The sequence below is a fragment of the Triturus cristatus genome, chromosome 7 (assembly GCF_964204655.1).
Source record: "Triturus cristatus chromosome 7, aTriCri1.1, whole genome shotgun sequence".
Taxonomy (NCBI): domain Eukaryota; kingdom Metazoa; phylum Chordata; class Amphibia; order Caudata; family Salamandridae; genus Triturus; species Triturus cristatus.
Window position 1 is genome coordinate 1,520,469,699 of NC_140590.1, and position 20,167 is coordinate 1,520,489,865.

Below are 20,167 nucleotides of genomic sequence, written 5' to 3' on the forward strand. Positions count from 1 at the left end.
GCTGTCTGCGTTATCTGGGAGTCAATATCTATCATACCCAGCTTGATTTGCTGGAAGGGAACGTGGGTAGAGCAATCCGGGGCTTGAGTGGCAGCATAGGTTTCTGGAGCACGCTCCCACTTTCGAGTGCTGGGCGAGTAGCGCTGCTGAAGATGGTGGCGCTGCCGTGCCTACTGTATTTTTTTCGTCCATGCCCATATGGATACCGGCATCGTTTTTTGAGCGGCTTTGAGCGATGTCCGCGGGCTTCATATGGGGCTCGGGTAGGCGGCGGGTAGCTTTGTCCACACTACGGCGGCCAAGAGCGGAGGGGGGCCTGGCGGTCCCGGACTTCGAGTGGTATTATCTGGCAGCGCAATTGCAATGGCTCACGCAGGCAGTGGCACGGGAGTATAGAGGCCCAGAGGGCCCGCAGGGTAGGTTAATTCCTCGCCCTGTGCTTGCTTTTATCGTCCTCCAACAGCGGATGGACCTAGCCCAGCTCACTCTTGAGGAACGCACCCTCAGGTTGTGCTGGAACCGGTGTCAGAGGAGGGCAGCCATTGTCCACCCTTATGCCCCGGAGATCCCCCTTGGAATGTGCACGGCGCTCCCTCATGGGGGTGATTGGTCGGGACTGGCCGCGTGGGAGGATCTTGGCATACAAGTGGTAGGCGACTTATACAGGGAGGGGGTGCTCTTGCCCTTCCAGGACCTGCAGGACTCCTATGGGCTCCCACGGGGAGATTATTTACTTCACGCTGCCCTCGTAGTGGGCCTCCAGAAGCACTGGAATGCGGGGCTCTCGGAGCCGCCAGTCGCCGCGGGCTGCCAATATGTGGTTATGGCCGCGGGTACGTCCAAGGCTATTACCTGCCTATATCGAAGGCTGTCGACGGAGCGCTTGCTTCCCCTAGTCACGTTGAAAGATAAATGGGAAGCGGACCTTGGGAAGCCCATCCCCGAGACGACATGGCCTGCGTTGGTGCGGCGGGCCTGGAAGGGTACGCGTAATGCCCGGTTTCAGCTAGTACAGTTCTTTACACTGCACAGAGCATACCTAACGCCAGTTAAGATATTGCAATATTTTGGGGGCACGCATTCTCAGTGCCCGCGGTGTGGGGGAGATGGGGCTGATTTTCGCCATATGTTTTGGTCTTGCGCGGCGCTGGGTAGTTACTGCGAAGACGTCACGGAATGCCTGAACCAAGTGACAGATCGCAACATCGAATTTGAGATGGGGGCCTGCCTGTTGCTTTGGTCCCCCCACACCCGCCGCACGAGGGTTACTAGCAAGTTCTGTGACTTAGGGTTGATTATGGCCAAGAGGGAGCTCACCATGCGCTGGAAGTCAAGGGCGGGGCCTAGCTTTCAGAGGTGGAGGACAGCGTTCGCGAAATGGCAGGCGCGGAGGGCACACTTCGCTTGCAATTAGCGCATAGGAGGAACGACGAAAAGGCGTTAGCGACGGCCCGTGCATGGGAGTCACTGGTGGTTGAACTCCAGGGGCTGATGTCAGAAAACATAGGAGAGGGGAGCATACCCGACCGACAGGAGGAAGCGATAAGCAGGGAGTAGGAAGGGAGTCACGGTGGTGGGTGGACACATTCAACACGGTTGAACCCGGGGGAACGTCCGAGCTGATAGAGATAGGTTTGAATACCCCTACATGCGTCATGGTAATGGGGGGGGTCTCTCCAGGGGGGGGACAGGGAGACAGGGGCACACTGACATGGGTCGCGGGAGGGAGTGGGAGGGGGGAGCCCACGCGGGAAGTGTAACTTTCCCACTGCATAACTGGCTGAAATGTCGTATGTACTACTCTCCGGTGAGTTGCTGGTGCTCTTGTGGGAATTGTATTGGGATGTTGGTAAGAAAACAATAAAAAAATGTTTAAACAAAAAAAAATTCAAGATCTTCTCATTGCAGACTTTGGGAATACCAAAATTCCCATTTGAAATGAGATTTATAAAGCTCAACTTAGCGCAGCACAGATATTGAAGGCTCTAAGATCACAAGAAAGCCAAAACGGGAAAACAGCAGTAATATATAGGAAGATGGCAAAGGTCACTTTTTCGCAAAGAACCACATTTACAGATTCTTAGTGAATAGTTCTCTTGGGTTCAAAGTGAAGAGATAACAGAAGAGAATTCAAAAACATTAGAGGCTCTGAGAAATCTGAGAGGAATTTGAAATTTAAACACTTTCTGAAGATTTAGTGGGCCAGATTCAAAAACAGACCTGTGTATGTGCATCAAGATCTTTAATTGAACCCTCTTTTGAGCAGCCAATGAAGATCCTTTAATTTAGATCACACCAAACAATATCTGGAAAGATATAGGAAAAGCCTCGCAGCCGAATTCTGCACCTGCTGAATTTTATTAATACGGTTTTTGGGCCAAGATATAAGGCAATAGAGAGGTTATCAGTGCATAGATCACCTTTAAGTAGCCTAAAGCAAGTTAGCTACTTAAAGTTGGAAGAACTGAGATACTAAATTCTGTTATTTACAAACAGGCAAAAACAAGTAGGGGCTAGAACACAGCCTTACCATACATCAGTATCAATAGGTACAGCCTCAATGAGATCCCTTGTTGATCGTATCTGATGCATACCTTGTTATCAGTGTGCAGCGCCTTTACTAGCTCTAATAATGTGCTGCCTAGACCCTCTGAGTGTAATGCCTTTTATAGCAAGTTCCTGTGTACCAGATAAAAGGCAAATTTCAGATCAACGCTAAGCTTCTATGTCTCGATAAAAAGTTGTTTTTTAAAGTGGTACTTTCTTTAGATGGGTATATATTCAGCAGATTTGATGAAGCCTCATAGCTTGATCGATTGTCCCAATGCCATGTCTGAAACCCCGACAGTATATTATTTGTTGACATCCAACTATATTACCTGTTCAAAAAAGTTCGACCATAGATCTTTCCCACACTGTCCAAGAATGAAATTGACTGAATGTTTTAGGGAACCATCTGATTACCTTTTTTATTCAGGGGGACTACTATGACACTGCACCAAGAAATAGGCGTAACATTGGAACTTATGTTTGCACTAGATACCGTGGTCAGGACTGGGGCCCACATTATGAGGTCTGCACGCAATAGATCTCCGGAAACTCCATCCGGGCCAAGTGCCTTTTGCAACTTTTGCGACAGTATGGTGTGTTCCACTTCTGGCATTTTAGAAGAAGCTTGAGCTCACAGCATAAGGAGCTGCAGCAACATTGCCCAGACCCACACTGAATGAGATGAACACTGGCTCTTGTAACCACAAGCCACCACTTTCCAGAACATTTTACTGTCATTCAGATCTACCGTCTTTTTCAGTTCCTCCCAAATCCTATTCTAATGTAATTGCTTCTTTCTTGTTAACAGTTGTTTATATTTTGCTTTTTTGTTTCTTAACTCTATAGCTCCGACCAGGAAACTGCGACATTTTTTGGCTAAAATGCACATAGAGATTTGGTGCGTCTACATTCGTTGTCAGACCAATCAAAGATATTCTTGGCAGTAATATGATTAATACTTCTGCTTGGTACAGAAAACATTTGTGCTGTTTTGGAGGTCATTTGTTCAAAGGGGTTTATTACAGATTATGGATTGGTGCAACCTATAGAAAGCACATTTAGTAACCATTTGTAAACATTTTCATACACTATTTTTCAAAAGCAAAAAATATTGTAACCTTTTTTTATGACCTATAGAAGTAAATGTAATTTGTATGTATTAATAAGTACTGTAAATGAATACGTTTAAGCTTTTAAGTACTTCCTTATAAATTTTCACTTTCTTTATTATGTACAATTATATAAATATAAAATACAATCATATACTTTTTTAGCAGTTACAAAATTAATATAAACTCTATAGAGTGTTAGTCTTATGTTCATTAAATATACCACTTTCTTTATTTTTGTTCCAAGCTCTTGATCTCTGGAACAGGTAGGACCAATTTTAAGTTACTATTTGGGGGTGTAGAAACTAAGGAGATGGGGTTAGGGATAGTTTAGTTAGTATAGGTTAGTGTTTTGTGGTTGTTTAGTAGCTATATCTTAGATGTTTTTTTTTTAGCTCTGCTAATGTAATATGGAAGGCCTTACTGTATACTGTATATCAAGTAATATTTCTTTGGAATGTGTTATATGTATGTGTTTTAAGAGTTGTTAATATTTAATTTGTGATGTTTATGAGGTTATTTGTGATGAGTGGGTGGTTTCTTTTTTTTTTTACTGAGGTTTCATTTGGGTCCAGAATTTTCCATGTTTTAGACTTTTGAAATAAGTTTGGTAATATATTTCCCAATATTATTTTTAATTTAATGTATTTTTCAGTTTTCCTGGAGCATTGTTTAATTTTATTTTGGTGGGGGGGGAGGTTGGAAGCGTCACATGGCTTATTTTTTTCGCATTGAATATTTTATTTTAATGTTTACATTTTTTGGGAGGATACATTAATATCTTTTTGTGGATTATTATTTGTAGATTATTTCTAGTTCATGGACTTCCGCTGCAAAATTGTACTACTTAATATTTTGTTTTCTAATGCGCAGGAAATGTTTATTTGTTTTAAAGTTCCTTTTATGACTTTATTGTTTTACAATGTGTCATACAAGGCATTTATTTTTTGTTTCTGTGCATCAGGGGTTGTTATTTGAAGTAGCAATTTGCATGTTTCTCTGTATATTTTGTATTAATATTTATTTAATCAATTTTTACATTTCAGTCTGAGTGGATTGTGTTTAAAGTTAAGCATATATTTTTCACTGAATCATCGCCTCTGTCCTAATGAGATTTATAAATAAATACAATTTTTCTATTTTTTTTTGTTCGGAGTTATATTTTATATTTAGATTGTTAATTTGTTTTTTATGTTTTATTTTGGTAAGGAGTTTAGGTATGGTAGGCCTCGATTGTCAGCAAATAGCTTGACTGTACGTTTTAATATGTTGTGCATTTCTTTAGTTCATTTTCACATTTTAGGTTTTAGTTGGGTTACAGATTGTTCTATCCTGAATTGTTGGTACCTTTGTTCTACTTTTATATTTGTAGAAATGGGTAGAGTGTAGGGTGGCTTTGTCTTACGGCCTGATTCTGAGTTTGGCAGTGTCGGGAGTGGGGTGGCAAGCCACCACACCCTCCCACACCACCAAGGCTCACCGTCAGCAGCCCCCCAGATTACAAGTTACCTTGTTGTATGGCAGGCAGTCCTTTGGCGTACCTATGGCGGTGCCTATTAAAAAGGCGCACAATGGTAATGTCAAAGCAAGTTCCTGCACGGCATGGACTGTAAGTCCATGACATGTGGGAATTGGGTGTGCATGCAGACAGGGGGGGCACATGCATGAGGATACATGCAGGGAGGCACTGTAGGCCCCCTTAGTTTCCTCACTGCCACAGATTTCATGTTAGGCACACCGCAATGAAAACTATGGTGGTGAAGAAACTCATAATATGCTTGGCAGTGCAGCAACTGCACCACCAGCATGTGGCCTCTGACTTGCACAGATTCCTGGCAGTTGCGACGGCCCAATGGCGGTCTGACCGCCAAAATCAGTAAATGGTGATCGGACCGCCAGGGCGCACTGCCACCGCTGTTCCACTCAGATTTGGCGGTCCGTGGACCACCAGACTCAGAATCAGCCCCTAAATGTCCCTTGGAAGGACTTCTGCCTACCTTCCTCTGCATTGTTTGGTTTTAGTTGTTGTGTCATGGTGCAGTCATAGACGTGCCAATGTGATATATAATACTTGGATTGATGTCTGTGACCTAAAAGGTTGCATTCTACCAATTCAAGTACCTTCAATATAGTCCATCATGGGACCTAATATGCCTTTATGTTTTTATTAGTACAGTGATTCTATTGGACAATTGTTGTGTTTTTCTACTTCAGTTACCAGGTCATATGGTAGGGCAATTAACTTCATGGGCAAATTCTCTGTTTGTTGAGCGTTCAACACTGACTGCTGATTTTTGCAGGTGTCTTCAGGTACTTTGGTTGAAATGGTCATACCACCCCTGTGCAGCTGTATAAAGAAACATGTTTAAATGGCAGAACTTGTTTGCTCAAAGTCAATAAATATGTGTTGGAGATAGTAATTGTTAGTTTTTAATTTTAATGTATTTTGTAGTCATGGTATGTTATACTTTGTTTGGTAAAAGTGTTTTGGTATGTTTGTGTTGTGGTATTCTCAATGTATTGTGTAGATTTGTAAGAATCATAGAGGGCACAATTTATATGTGCTGTCCATCATCCATGTGTTGCTCTGACTTAATATTAGTAAGCTGCTGTTAAGTGTATATATAATTATTCTCCTGTCATTGTTGATGTTGTTGTATAAAAGGAAGGTTCATTGCTGAAGGTTAAAGTTACGTTTTTGGATATATTTTTATCTTGGAATCCTTTAGAAGCAGATGGAATTTCCGTGCATGTTATTTTACTTCTGATTATAAGTGTTTTTAAATTTAGGCTTCCTGTAGTTGCCCCGCAGTATAGTTAGGAACATTTGATCTTTTTTTTTTTTTAATTGTTCATGTAGGTGCGTATGAGCTCGTACTAGCTTCCCTGAGATCCTGTAATACATGTCGGACTTCAATTTCTGTTATGTTTAGTGGTTTTCAACAATTTTGTTTTTTATTGTAGCCCTCCAATCACGTCTATGAAAATAATACATTGTACATTTCCAGTTAATTTTCATCCTGCTTGTACTTTCTTGGCTTTAAGTATATTCAATGTATGTCTGTGAGTTTTAGAATATTACGATAATTATTTTATTTAAATATTCGTTTTTTTAATAGTATTATTATTTAAACATTCATTATATCATTTTTCAGAGCTGTTGTTGAGGTTCCTGTTGGGAAATGATGGTTTGGGTGGTTGTTTCTTTCTTTTAAGAAAGTTACAGTTGTTAATGTTGCAGGGTCATCCCCAAACATTTTGCCATCACCATCCTGTATTAAGAACCAGTTTTTTGTTTGCCTGTAGGGCTCTATGCAATTTAGCATTGCTGAGCAATGCTAAAGTGCTTGGGCTCTCTCCTTAAAACAGGGTAGAAGTAGCTTACACCCAACTGGACTATTTAACTTGCTTGTAAGTCCCTAGTAAAGTGGTATTACATGTTCCCAGGGACGGTAAATCAAAATCTATTAGTGGGTCTGGAGCACTTATTGTACCACCCACAGAAGTACCCCTTTAGACATGTCTCAGTCATGCCATTACAACCTGTGAGTGCAGTTTTAAACTGCCATTTCGACCTGGCAAAATAAACCTTTTGCCAGGCTCAAACCTGCCCTTTTAATAAATATAAGTGACCCCAAGGGAAGGCCCTAAACAGGCCACAGGGCAGGGAGCAATGTATCAAGAAAGTAAGACATATACTTTTCAGTTTTAAATGTTCTGGTAGTGAAAATCTCTTACATTTGTTTTTCACTATTGCAAGTCCTACCTCTCCCATAGGATAACATTGGGTTACCATATTATGCTTAATAAGGATATCCTTCGAATGGGAGCAAGTATGCAGTTCATGTTTGGTGCCATGATTGGTATCTTTGGAATTGTAACGAAAAATACTTTTCTATTGTAAAATCGAATTTTTCAAATGTGAAAATTCCACTTTCAGAAAGTTGGCATTTTCCTGCCATTTAGAGCTTCCAGCCTGTCTATTGTTCGCAGAACTAGGTGAAGTTGGCAGTTTGGTCTTTGTGTATCCCTCCTACCAGTCACTCACATAAAGAGGTTGGGTGTGATTGGATGAGACTTCACTAACAGGATGGGAGGGCAGAATTAGGCACAGCCCCATTTACACCTGAATAGGCTATGTACTTCCTTCAAAAAGTTATATAGCAATGGGTTAACCCAATGAGCCACTGGACTCGGGTACAATGTGATACATAGGTTAGTGTCACAGTGGAGAACAGTCTAAACACTTACAAATATAGGAAAAGATCCTTGAATAATTAATCAAAATCAAACATCACCAAGAACTTGTACCAACAATGGTTGTGATTTTATTTCATCACAAAGCAGGAGTTATTCAACTTATAAAGCACAATGTATGTCACGTTTGGACAATTTTAGAAAAAAGCGAGTGCATCCAGGATGGAGTGGGAAGTGCATGGTGGGGATTTGTGATGGTGATGTGAGGAGGGAAGGTAGTGCATATATATACATCAGCAATCAATATTTGCAACCTATTCAGGCAGAACGACTGGCCTGTACATATATGACAAATCATAACAAAATAAATGCAGATATCAAATCTCCGTCATCCATGTTTGACAATGAAGTAAAAAAACTGCCAACGTTTTGACCCCTATTGAAAACAGGAAATTTCACGCCTTGGGGCTCCCCTGAAGTTTCTGGGCTCTTCAAGAATGGGTCAGTTGGCGCAAAAACCTTGCTACCCGAGCCAACCACCAACAAGAAGTTCCAACACACCAACTCTTTGCGATACAACATCAGCCACTCACGGGAACCGCCAACGCAAAGTGCCAGAAGGGACCGTCCGTGATGCTGACAGAAAGGTCGTGCTACAGCGAGAACCATCTGCCCACCTAGCCTGCTCATCGCATTACTTTGATGCCCATCTGCAACACTAACCCTGCTCCTCATGCCCCTTCCACTGAAAACGGAACTCCTTGCGCTGGACTGTGAAGGTAACTCTTTCAGATGGACTAAGCTGGTCCCTGAAACTGGCCTGTGCTCCATCGTTATTGGCTGAACTTGTGACTTTCACCCCGTCTCACACGACCAGCTGACTGTTGTTGGCGCTTTGTGCTATATAGTGCTATTTTCACTTAAATCTCTAAAATTGCATATCTCTGTTACTTCTAATCAGATTTTTGTCGTTTTGGTGTCAAATTTTACTCTATTTTTCTAAATTCATAGGGATTTTTTTCAATTTTTTTTTATTTTTTATTATTGTTTGTGTGCTGCATAAATACTTTACACATTTCCTCTAAGTAAGCCTGACTGCTTTTTGTTGCAAGCTACCCAGGCTTAAGCACAGGTTAATTTAGTGACTTTTTACGGTTCACCCTGGAAGGGACTGTGGCCGATGCTTGACCAGGGCTAACACCCCAGTCAACCAACAACCCAACTTCTCACTGATTTATTTTAGTTTACATTTTAAACTATAATTTTGTTTTTAATAAGTTATATTTACATACTTTTAAGTCATGGTTATGGAAGTTGGCATTTTTAATTTCGATTTTTATTCTCATTTTGTCGTAATTCCATTTTGGGTGTATTGCTGTTAATTATATTACAGAAACATGAATACAAAGTCTTCCACTAATTATTAGGATTAAGTAACAGTTTTGACTTAGTTAACTTTATAACTTTATTATACTTACTTTAGAAAATTTCTCATCTTAGAGGTGGCTTTTTTATTCTCTAATTTCAGCAATCTGGAAGGGTGTTGCTTTCTTTACGTGTTCATATTTTTGCTGTAATGTTTTGCACATTTTTATGCTTTTTTTTATAGTCAATTTGTAATTATTAAAGTGTTTTTATTGGTTGTTTAATTTTAAATTTATTTACATTGATTGTTTTGTTTGGTGTTAAATGTTTAGTTGTTATTTGGTGGACGCTAATTAGTCTTTATGTGCCAATGTTATATATGCATATATATGTATATATTTTGGATGTTAAATAAGGCATGTTTAAATATATAATTTGTTTTTATTGATGTATTTGTTTTAATTCTGTTGTAGTTCTTTATTTTAATCAAAAGAATGTTTGAATGTAATTTTTTGTGAATTTATTTTAATTGTGTTTTTGCATATTTTCTACAATATTTAGAAATATTTCATATTGTATTTAGCTTTTAAAATACTTGCTATGATATCGTTTAATATTTTAGTTTATATTTCTGTATTTTAATTATTTTAACTTTTTTATTTATCAGTAACAATATTTTGGTCTGCAATCATTTAATTTTCGATATTTGTATTGTTTTGTATATGTTTAACAAGATAACGTTTGTCCATGTATCTTTACTTTTGATTTCAATATTTGGATATTTTATCTGTTTTTACTGCAGTATTTTTGTAGTTGATGTTTGTGTATTTCTTGTTTAAGCATGGGGTCACAATATTTTTGTAGTCCATTTTATGGATGCGCACTGTGGGACACACTGCTGATGAGGAAGTATTCTACTCTGGTCTGTGCTTCTCTGTAATTCTGTACCTTAAAGGGCATCTTTCTGCTTCCTTCATTTCACATCAGCCTGCCTCTTCGCCTGTTCTGGCACCAGTTTCAATCATCTTTAAATGCAATATCTGCACTTAACTGCTTTTTGGAATATGTAAATCGTCAATGTTTATTTTGCTCTCTAGATTAGGGTTCTCATGGATTTTGAACTTAATTAGGCTGTCCTTTTGCCCTTTTTCATCAATAGGCAGGCCAAATTGCAATCCTCAAGCAAAATACACAGGAGGCCAGATGCAACTTAACGATCTAAGAAAGGCTTTTCAACACCAACCATTGGTGGAACAGACTCTGGCTCATCCCTTGGCCATAGAAAACTGAAGCATACATGAGCATATTTCCAATGTGCAGAGTGTCTATATGACTAAAGAACTAAGTTAATATTCATAGCAGTCGGTGTCCTTTCCACTTCATGACATGCTTCACCAGATAATTTCTGGCATTCCAGTTTATTGTCATGTTCCATATGTAGCATTAGGAGTAATGTAGAGTGATTCCTTTAATATTGTGTGCAGCTAATCCTGTTGGTGCTGTCACTACACACAACACATTTGATTGTGTTGTCCTCTGTATGTAAGAGGTCTGCACTTTAATTAAGAAACTTTTTCTAGGACCAGCTTGACCACTAATGTATAACAGAATTTGTTTAAAGGAAGTGCAACTGCATTATTTGTTGTCGTGGAGAAATTCATGTTTTATTTTCTCCTCTGCAAATGTCTTTCTGTTTGTTGTTCAGTTGTTCTTAAGTTTCCCATCTAGCTTGTTCCATTGCAGTTTCCACCTCATTCATTTCGATTGCAGCTACATTTTGAATAATAATATGGCCGATAAGAGGATCTTGACTAAGTTGACTTTGAGAACTTTCCCTAGCTACCTCTGCAGCAATTGCTTCTTTTTATTGAATCTCATCATTTAACATTTTCACATAATTGTGGAGTTTCCAAGTGTACACTTCTTCTTGGGTAGTATGTCTGTTTTTACTTTGTCTGTACTTTCTGGGTCAAACTCTGCTAGATACTGAATTTCCAGAAAATACTATAACACTTTGTTTCTTGTACTTGCAAGGCCCAAACTTACCCAAACTATTCCTCTTGACTTAGAGTATAAACTTGCTGAGCTCAACGTGTCCCAGCATTCATAAGAACCAATCTCCCTGTGCAACAACAGTTTTAAACTGAAGCTTTATAACTTTTTAGTTAAACTCTTTTCTGCACTAATCTCTTGCCACATCTCTTTCATCTCAGTCTTCTCTGATTTTGTAATGTATGAAGTGATATATCGAGTAACAGCAATAGAGTTGTCTGCAACAAACTGTATGCCCATGTTTGCATTCCACATTTTCATAACGACTGCGTTGTGATCATTAATGTATTTCGTTGCCTCTGTTCTTCTCAGAGTGCATGTGTTTTTAGTGACTTCTGTGTTACTGAATGTCTTACAGCAGACAAAAGCTTTTCACTCTTCCTTGTGAAATAGCAGGTCACGGGAATCCAAAACGGCATCTTGTGCAAAATGTTCCTTTAGATTTGAAACTTCTTTGCCATTATTTCCCACATCTATGTGTCTGAAACCGCAGAACCTTTTTTGTCAGTCCTTTGTCAGTAGTGAGTTTCGGAATGGCATAAGTCACATACTGTTCTATGAAAGAGAACACGCATTCATCACTCTCTGTTCCAAATTTTGGAGTATCTTTTATCCATAACAGCATGTGAATAAGAGGAGCACCTCTTGCTTGGTACTCTGTAAGCCCAAAAATCTCTTACATCACCAAAGGAGGATTACTTTTGTTGCGGATGAAAGACAACTTGGCTTGGCATTAGCAGGATCCAAAGAGCAAAGTTCTCCTGCTGTCTTTAGATAAATGTCCTCAATAAATGAATTTGCCCCTCTCAAAAATTCAAGCAGATCATCCCTTGCATATTCAGCACAATTAAGGGGACGATTCCGATGTTGTTCGGAAACTGCTCCGAACGAATCGGTCTCTGAACAGTTTCCAAACAAATTGGGTCCTGCAAGTCTGAATGAAAGATTACGATGCTTCCCTACATGGACGGCCTCCCATTGACTTGCATGGATCTAATCCTGGCAAAATTTACATTTTCTTTTTAAGACTTCTGCATGGAAAATGACATGTGAAATTGTGTAATAAATCAATGGATTCCTGACGAATACTACAAATGCTACTACAATTCCATTTATATACTGGGGTCTGTGTACGGCTTCATTGCACCTCTTCAGCTATCACTTCCTCTACATTCCTAGGAACCATCTCGTCTTTTGGGACAGTACCGTCATTTACTTCATAGCAAAGACCAGTTAAATCAACAGCATAAACTATAGTAGTCTCTTGGAAATAGCTTTCCTCATTGAGATAAGAATCTGTACTAGACGTGAGCTTCCATTCACTTCTAATAATTTTGCAACAATTCGTTCTATAAACAAGCCTTTTTCTAACGCTTATTTTCTTCGTATACAACACTGTTTTGTCTAGTGTCCCCATTCTGTTAAAATAAATACTTTCCTTTTCAACACAAATGTTTTCTGAACAACACTCTCAATATACTGCTTTTGCTTAAATGTATCACTTCTCCTATATTTCTTCATCCTTTTCAGAACATTTTGTATTACCCTAGTGTTAATTTATTTAGCTCTAAACTCTTTAAATTGTTTGCCTCCATGACAAAGTCTCTGATTTCTTAGAACATTTCCTACTTTTTGAAATACGTACTCCTTCCTTTTTTTCTACTTGATGTGCAAATTCAATTTTTAGATAAGATTGTACTATCATTTTTCATTTTATGACATATTTTTCTGAGAAACTGCTTATTACTCTTACCAGCTTCTCTGTTTTTTCTCTGCACATTCAACACCTTACTTTGTTTGTCCATCTCATTTTGCATTTTATGACATATTATTCTGAGAAACTGCTTAGTACTCTTACCAGCTTCTCTTTTTTTCCTCTGCATATTCAACACCTTACTTTGTTTGTCCATCTCACTTTGAAGTTGATAATACTGTTTCCTCCATTTCTCATTTTTGCGTTTTGTCAGGCATTGTAGATCTTCTTTTTCAAAACTGGATATCTGGAAAAGTAATAAACAATACATTAAGCTCTAGATTAAATCATGTAATTATAGAATTCACTAAGTAACTAGTTTATATATGAAACAATAGAACATATTAAGAGAGGGTATGGGAGTCTCTGTATGGGTATGTAGGGGGTATAAGCGTATCTGTAATCTGTATAGATATGTGAGAGAGCGTGAGAGTATCTGTATAGGTATGCGAATGATTGCAACACTGTCTGTATAGGTATGTGAGAGAGTCTAACAGTCTATGAAGTGGTATGTGAGAGGGTGTAAGGGTCTCTACATTGGTATGTCAGAATATGTAAGAGTCTCTGTATGGCTATGTGAATGGTTGTGACACTGTATGGCTAAGTAAGAGGTTGTAAAAGTCTATGTAAGGATATGTTATAGGGTGTGAGAGTTTTTAGATGGATATGTGAATGGGTATAAGGGTGTCTATATGGGTATGTGAGAGGATATGAGAGTCTTGATTTTGAATATGTGAAAGAGTGTGAGAGTCTCGATGGGTTTGTGAATGGGTGTCCGACTGTCTATATGGTATATTCATAAGAACAAAGGACTGAATTTGTATGTGACAATCTGCATATGGGTAAGTGAAAGGGTATGAGAACCTCTCTATGGGTATGTGACGGGATGTCAGAGTCTCTGTATCAGTATGTGAATGGTATAACAGTGTCTGTATAGGTATGTGACAGGGTGTAAGAGTCTGTATGAGTATGTGAATAGATATCACACTGTCTGTATAAGTATGTGAATGAGAATAAAGGAGGTCTGTAGGAGTATCTGAAAGGATGGCAGAGTCTCTGTATAGCTATGTGAATGAGTATGAGTGTCTGTATGGATATGTGAGCTGGTGTGAGAGTATCTGTACATGTATTTGAGAGGGTTTATAAGGGTGCCTGTATGGGTATGTGAGAGGGTGTTACAATCTATGTATGGGTATGTGAGAGGGTGTAAGAGTCTCTGTATGTGTATGTAAATGGGTATAAGTGTGTCTACATGGGTATGTGAGAGGATGTGAGAGTCTCTGTATGGGTATATGAGAGGGTGTGAGAGTCTCTGTAAGGGTATGTAAATGGGTATAATGGTGTCTACATGGGTATGTAAGTGGATGTGAGAGTCTTGGTATGGGTATGTGAGAGGGTGTGAGAGTCCCTCTATGGGTGTGTGAATGGGTATGAGACTGTCTGTATGGGTATGTAGATGGGAATAGGGAGATCTGAATGGGTATGTGACAGTCTATGTATGAGTATATGAGAGGGTGTGAGAGTCTCTCTATGACTATGAGACAGGATGTTAGAGTCTATGTACCAGTATTTGAAAGAGTATAACAGTGTCTCTATGAGTATGTGAGAGGGTGTAAGAGTGTCTGTATGAGTATGTGAATGGATGTCACACTGTCTGTATAAGTATGTGAATGGCAGTAAAGGAGATCTGAATGAGTATGGGTAAGAGTGTCAAAGTCTGTGTATAGCTATATGAATGGGTATAAGGGTGCCTATATGCATATGTGAGAGAGTGTGAGAGTATCTGTATAGGTATGTGAATGGGTATAAGGGTGCCTGTATGGGCATGTGACAGGGTTTGACAGTCTATGTATGGGCATGTAAGAGGGTGTGAGAGTCTCTGTATGGGTATGTGAATGTGTATAATGGTGTCTGCATGGGTATGTGAGAGTGTGTGAGAGTCTCTGTATGGGTATGTAAATGGGTATAATGGTGTCTACATGGGTATGTAAGAGGATGTGAGAATTTCGGTTTGGGTATGTGAGAGGGTGTGAGAGTCCCTGTATGGGTATGTGAATGGGTATGAGACTGTCTGGGTATGTGGATGGGACTAAGGAGATCTGTATGGGTATGTGACAGTCTATGTATGTGTATATGAGACGCTGTGAGAGTCTCTCTTTGGATATGAGACAGGATGTCAGAATCTCTGTTTCAGTATGTGAAAGAGTCTAACAGTGTCTATTTGGATATGTGAGAGGGTGGAAGAGTGTCTGTATGAGTATGTGATTGTGTCATATTGTCTGTATAAGTATGTGAATGGGAATAAAGGAGGTCTGAATGAGTATGAAAAAGGGTGTCAGAGTTTGTGTATAGCTGCCTGAATGGGTATAAGGGTGTCTGTATGGATATGTGAGAGTGTATGACAGTCTCTGTATGCGTATGTGAATGGTTATGACACTATCTCTATGGATATGTGAGAGGGTGTGACAGTCTATGGATGGGTATGTGAGAAGGTGTGAGAGTTTCTGTATGGGTTTGTGAATGGGTATAAGGGTGTCTACATGGATATATGAGAGTTTCCGTATGGGCATTTGAATGGCTATGTCACTATCTCTATGGTTATGTGAGGGGGTGTGACAGTCTATGTATGGGCATATGAGAGGGTGTTAGAGTCTCTGTATGGGTATGTGAATGGTTATAAGGGTATCTACAACGGTATCTGAGAGGATGTCAGAGACCCTGTATGGGTATGTGAATGGTTATGACAGCTATATGGGTATGTGAGAGGGTGTGGGAGTCTCTGTATGGGTATGTAAATGGGTATGACTGTCTACATGGGTATGTTAGAGCATGTGAGAGTCTCTGTATGGGTATATGAGAGGATGTGACTGTTAGGGTATGTGAATGGGTGTCAGACTGTCTGGATGGGAATAAAGGAGGTTTGAGTGGGTATGTGACAGGTTGTGACAGTGTATGTATGGGTATATGAGAAGATGTCAGAGTCTCTGTAGCAGTATGTGAATGGGTATAACAGTGTCTGCATAAGTATGTGAATGGGAATATAAGAGGTCTGAATGAGTATTGGAAAGGATGCACACATCAGCTACCTTCTGACTATCTAAACATATGCATCACTGTACGCTTTTATCTATTACTATATGCATAGCTATATCATTATGTGACAAGTAAATATATTTAACTAAACCTTGCTCTCTTAGCAAAAGCATCAGTGCGAACCAGCCCATCCTAATCTACATATCTGTGTATATCACATTGCATAACTGTATACATAATAAAATGCCTTAATATCTCACTGCATACATTAGCATTTCACTCCTTGTTTCACTCCCTACAATGGTGTATACCTCTGTTTTGTTTTACTTCACCACTTTTTATTCATAGTTCCAGATCAATACAGTTAACTTTTTTTTTTACTTGGGTATGTGAAATAATGTGACAGTATATGTATGGGTTTGTGAATGAGTGTGACAGTCTCTCTATAGATTTCTGAATGGGTGTTACACAGTCTCTATGAGGTTGTAAATGGATATGACACTCTCTGTATGGGTTTCTAAATGGGTGTAATAGTGTGTCTATGGTATGTGTATGGGTGTGACAGTGTCTGTATGGGCTTGTCAATGGGTGTGACAATGTCTGTATGGGTTTTTGAAAGTGTCACACAGTGATTATATGTATATGAATTGATGTGACAGTGACTCTATAAAGTTGTGAATTGGTGACAGTGTCTATATGGGTAAGTTATTGAGTTGGATAGTTTTTGCATGGGTTTGTGAAGGGGTGTGACAATGTTTCTATTTGTTTGTGAATGGGTACGAGAGTGTCTTTGTGGGGTTGTGAGCACTGTTCCCTGTAAGGTGTGCATGCTCTTGCGCACCTGTCTCACCTCGATTGCCCAGTGTGGTGTTTGAGGCGCACACAGCAGCAGGTAAGTTCAGCATCAAGTGCCTCCTGCACTTGCTGCTTTCCTTTTGTTAAAAGAGCGTGGCTGCAGGGCAGATTGTATGCCTTTGTGAAAGTATTCATGTTAATTAGAGCGCTTCTCATGCGCTGCAATTAACAGGATCACTTTCACAAAGGCACACAATCTGCCCCGCAGCCGCGCCGTTTAAACAAAAGAAATGCAGCAAGTCTACAAGCATGATGTGTGTTTTTAGGTGATTCTGAAAGCACACGTCGTGCTTATAGACTTGCTGCATTTCTTTTGTTAATAGAGCGGGAAGATTGTGTACTGAACTCTATTAACAAAAGAAATGCAGCAAGTCTACAAGCAAAACGTGTGCTTTCAGGTGATTCTGAAAGCTCACGTCGTGCTTGTAGACTTGCTACGTTTCTTTTGCTAATAGAGTGGGCTGATTGTGTGCTGCACTCTATTAACAAAATAAATCCAGCAAGACTACAAGCAGGGCTTTAAGTGGGCCAGGTCCTGCCAGTGCCCAGCATCAGCAGTTCTTAAAAGCAGTTGCCTAGACGGGTCCCTATCGGGCTCTCCATTTTTACCTTCAGGGTGGAGGGAAAAAAATCTTAACTCTGCAATAGTAGCATCATCACTGCTTTTGATGTAACTTCAAAGAGACGCCTTTTTCACTTTCATAGAGTGCAAACTTGGAGCAAACATGAGCACCAGTTACATTACACAAGAACATATTCATGCTTTAAATCACAGGAGGTTGAGCCGACGTGAGGCTAGAAGCTGCTTTCTCAGCTCGAAAGTCGGCAGCTCTAGCCTCAGCCACAACCTCGCCCACAAGATTGGAAGCATTTTCAGTATTATATGCAACAAAGTCATAGTTGTTGCTTATTTATCTTATGCAATTTACAACCATTGACAAAGCAAGTAGCCCTGGTTTGTTGTAGGCGTAATGTTACTTGTTGTGTTATGTATCTGGATGAATGGAGAGACGCACCAAAATACAAGTGGGGCATCACACTATGCTAGGTGCAGATTTTTAGCTTAAGTGTTTTAAGCCACTCCCTGTTTAATGTGTGTGCAATAGAAAGTACACCCTACATTGGTATGAGCGGCATTATAAAACTAATTAAATGTATCTCAGAGAGAGAGGTAATGAAGGCTTGATGGGCACTGTTAAAGGGTAATAGTGAGGGAATGACTGGCAGAGGTGGTCATTGGGGGGCGACAACAAACACTGTCGCACAGGGCGCCACCAGAGCTAAGGACGGCCCCATGCGGGGCATAATGTGTGCCTCTGAGAAAGTATTCATGTTAATTGCAGCGCATGACTGGCGCTGCGATTAACATGAATACTCACACAATCTGCACTGAGATTTGTCGATGCACCCACTCGCGCGGTCTGGTTCCTGGCGCACATAGCCTTGCCTGCAGCGCACAGAGAACTTACAATCACGCACATAGAAGAAAAAACATCGAGGGAACATTGTTTGTGAAAGGGTGTAACAGTGTCTGTATAGGGTTGTGAATGGATAAGACAGTCTCTGTATAGGTTTGTAAATGGGTGTAAAAGTACCTCTATGGTATATAAATGGGTGTAACAGTGTCTGTATGGGTTTATGAATGGGTGTAAGAGTGTCTCTATGGGTATGCAAATGGGTCTCACAGTCTCCCTATGAGTATGTGAATGGGTGTGACAGAAATCTGTATGGGGTTGTAAATGGGTGTGATAGTGACTGTATAGGTTTCTGAATGGATGTGACTATGAGTTTGTGAATGGGTGTCACAGAGTGTATGCATATGTGAATGGGTATAATGGTATCTCTATGCTATTTAAATGGGTGTAACAGTGTCGGTGTGGGTTTATAAAAGGGTGTGACAGTGTCTCTATGGGTATGTGAATGGGTGTGACAACATCTCTATGAGTATGTAAATGGGTGTAACAGAGTCTGTACAGGGTTGTGAATGGGTGTGACAGTGTCTGTATGGATTTCTCAATGGGTGTGACAGTGACTGTATAGATTTGTGAATGGGTGTCACAGAGTCTCCATGGATATGTGAATGGGTGTGACAGTCTCTCTATGGCTATGTGAATGGGTGCGGCAGTGTGTGTGTATGACTGTAACAGTGGGTGTGAGAGTCTTTGTATGGGTAAGTGAGTGGGTGTGGCAGTATCTATATGGGTATATGTTTATCTGGGAGAGGAAGAGAGAGTATATAAATATGTTTATTTTTTTCTGCCGTGCTAACAGATCCCCCGCGGGGTTACATGGGTGCTGTGCCGAGCCCCGCGAGGGATTCGCGGATTTCGCGAGTGGCCCAACATTTCTACACATTTCTGACCCTAGGACATATGCTCAGCTCTCTTTAATTACATGTACAAGGGGGTCAAGAAACCTCTCACCTGACTCCTCCATTCAATTTGCAAACAAACTGTTAGCCCTAGGTACCGTTTCACTGACAAACAAAATGTTGGCTGCAAATTCTCTGCGAAGGTGCGGCCAGCCAATCAGGAGTTTCCTATTGCTCGTGAATCCATGGATTACCCACGGGAGAATCCGCCTTCCCAGATATACAAATTTATTTTCCAGTTAACACTTCCCAAACTATTGAATAGATTTACACCAAATTACAAAAACCACAATCTGCATACCAACAACTAGCTTTCTGCCAAATTTGGTGTAATTCCATCCGGCGGTTCGGGCTGTAGGCTTGTTCAAAGGTTCAATGGGAATTAACATGGGGAAAACGTGTTTTGGGACATCCTCTTTTTCTCAGCCCCCGCTACACAAAACTCCAAAACTTTCAAAACACAATCTGAAGTACAGGGCAACGTTTTGGGAAACATTTCATGTAGATTCATCAACCAGCGCCAAAGATATAGGCACCTGAAGCCGTAGAGATAGACACACATTCAGGACACCCTTGGCTTTACAGTTCACAAACATGTAAACATACGTACCTACCTACATAGCTGTACTATTGTTTTTTTCAAGATCTCTACCCCATTTTTCTACGAGATTTACTTTTATTATAGTTGAGATTTTACAAAACATATGTGCCATCTTTCACAAGCAGGAAGACCATCAAAAAAGTAAGTTCTCTAACCATCTGAAAGACTGTTTCCTATTATTTGGAAATAGCCTTGTCTATAAAGTGATATTTGCTATTCTATTAAAAACCTTTTCGGGTATTTGTTGCTTTATCCGAGGCTGTTGCGTATTTTGTATTGTG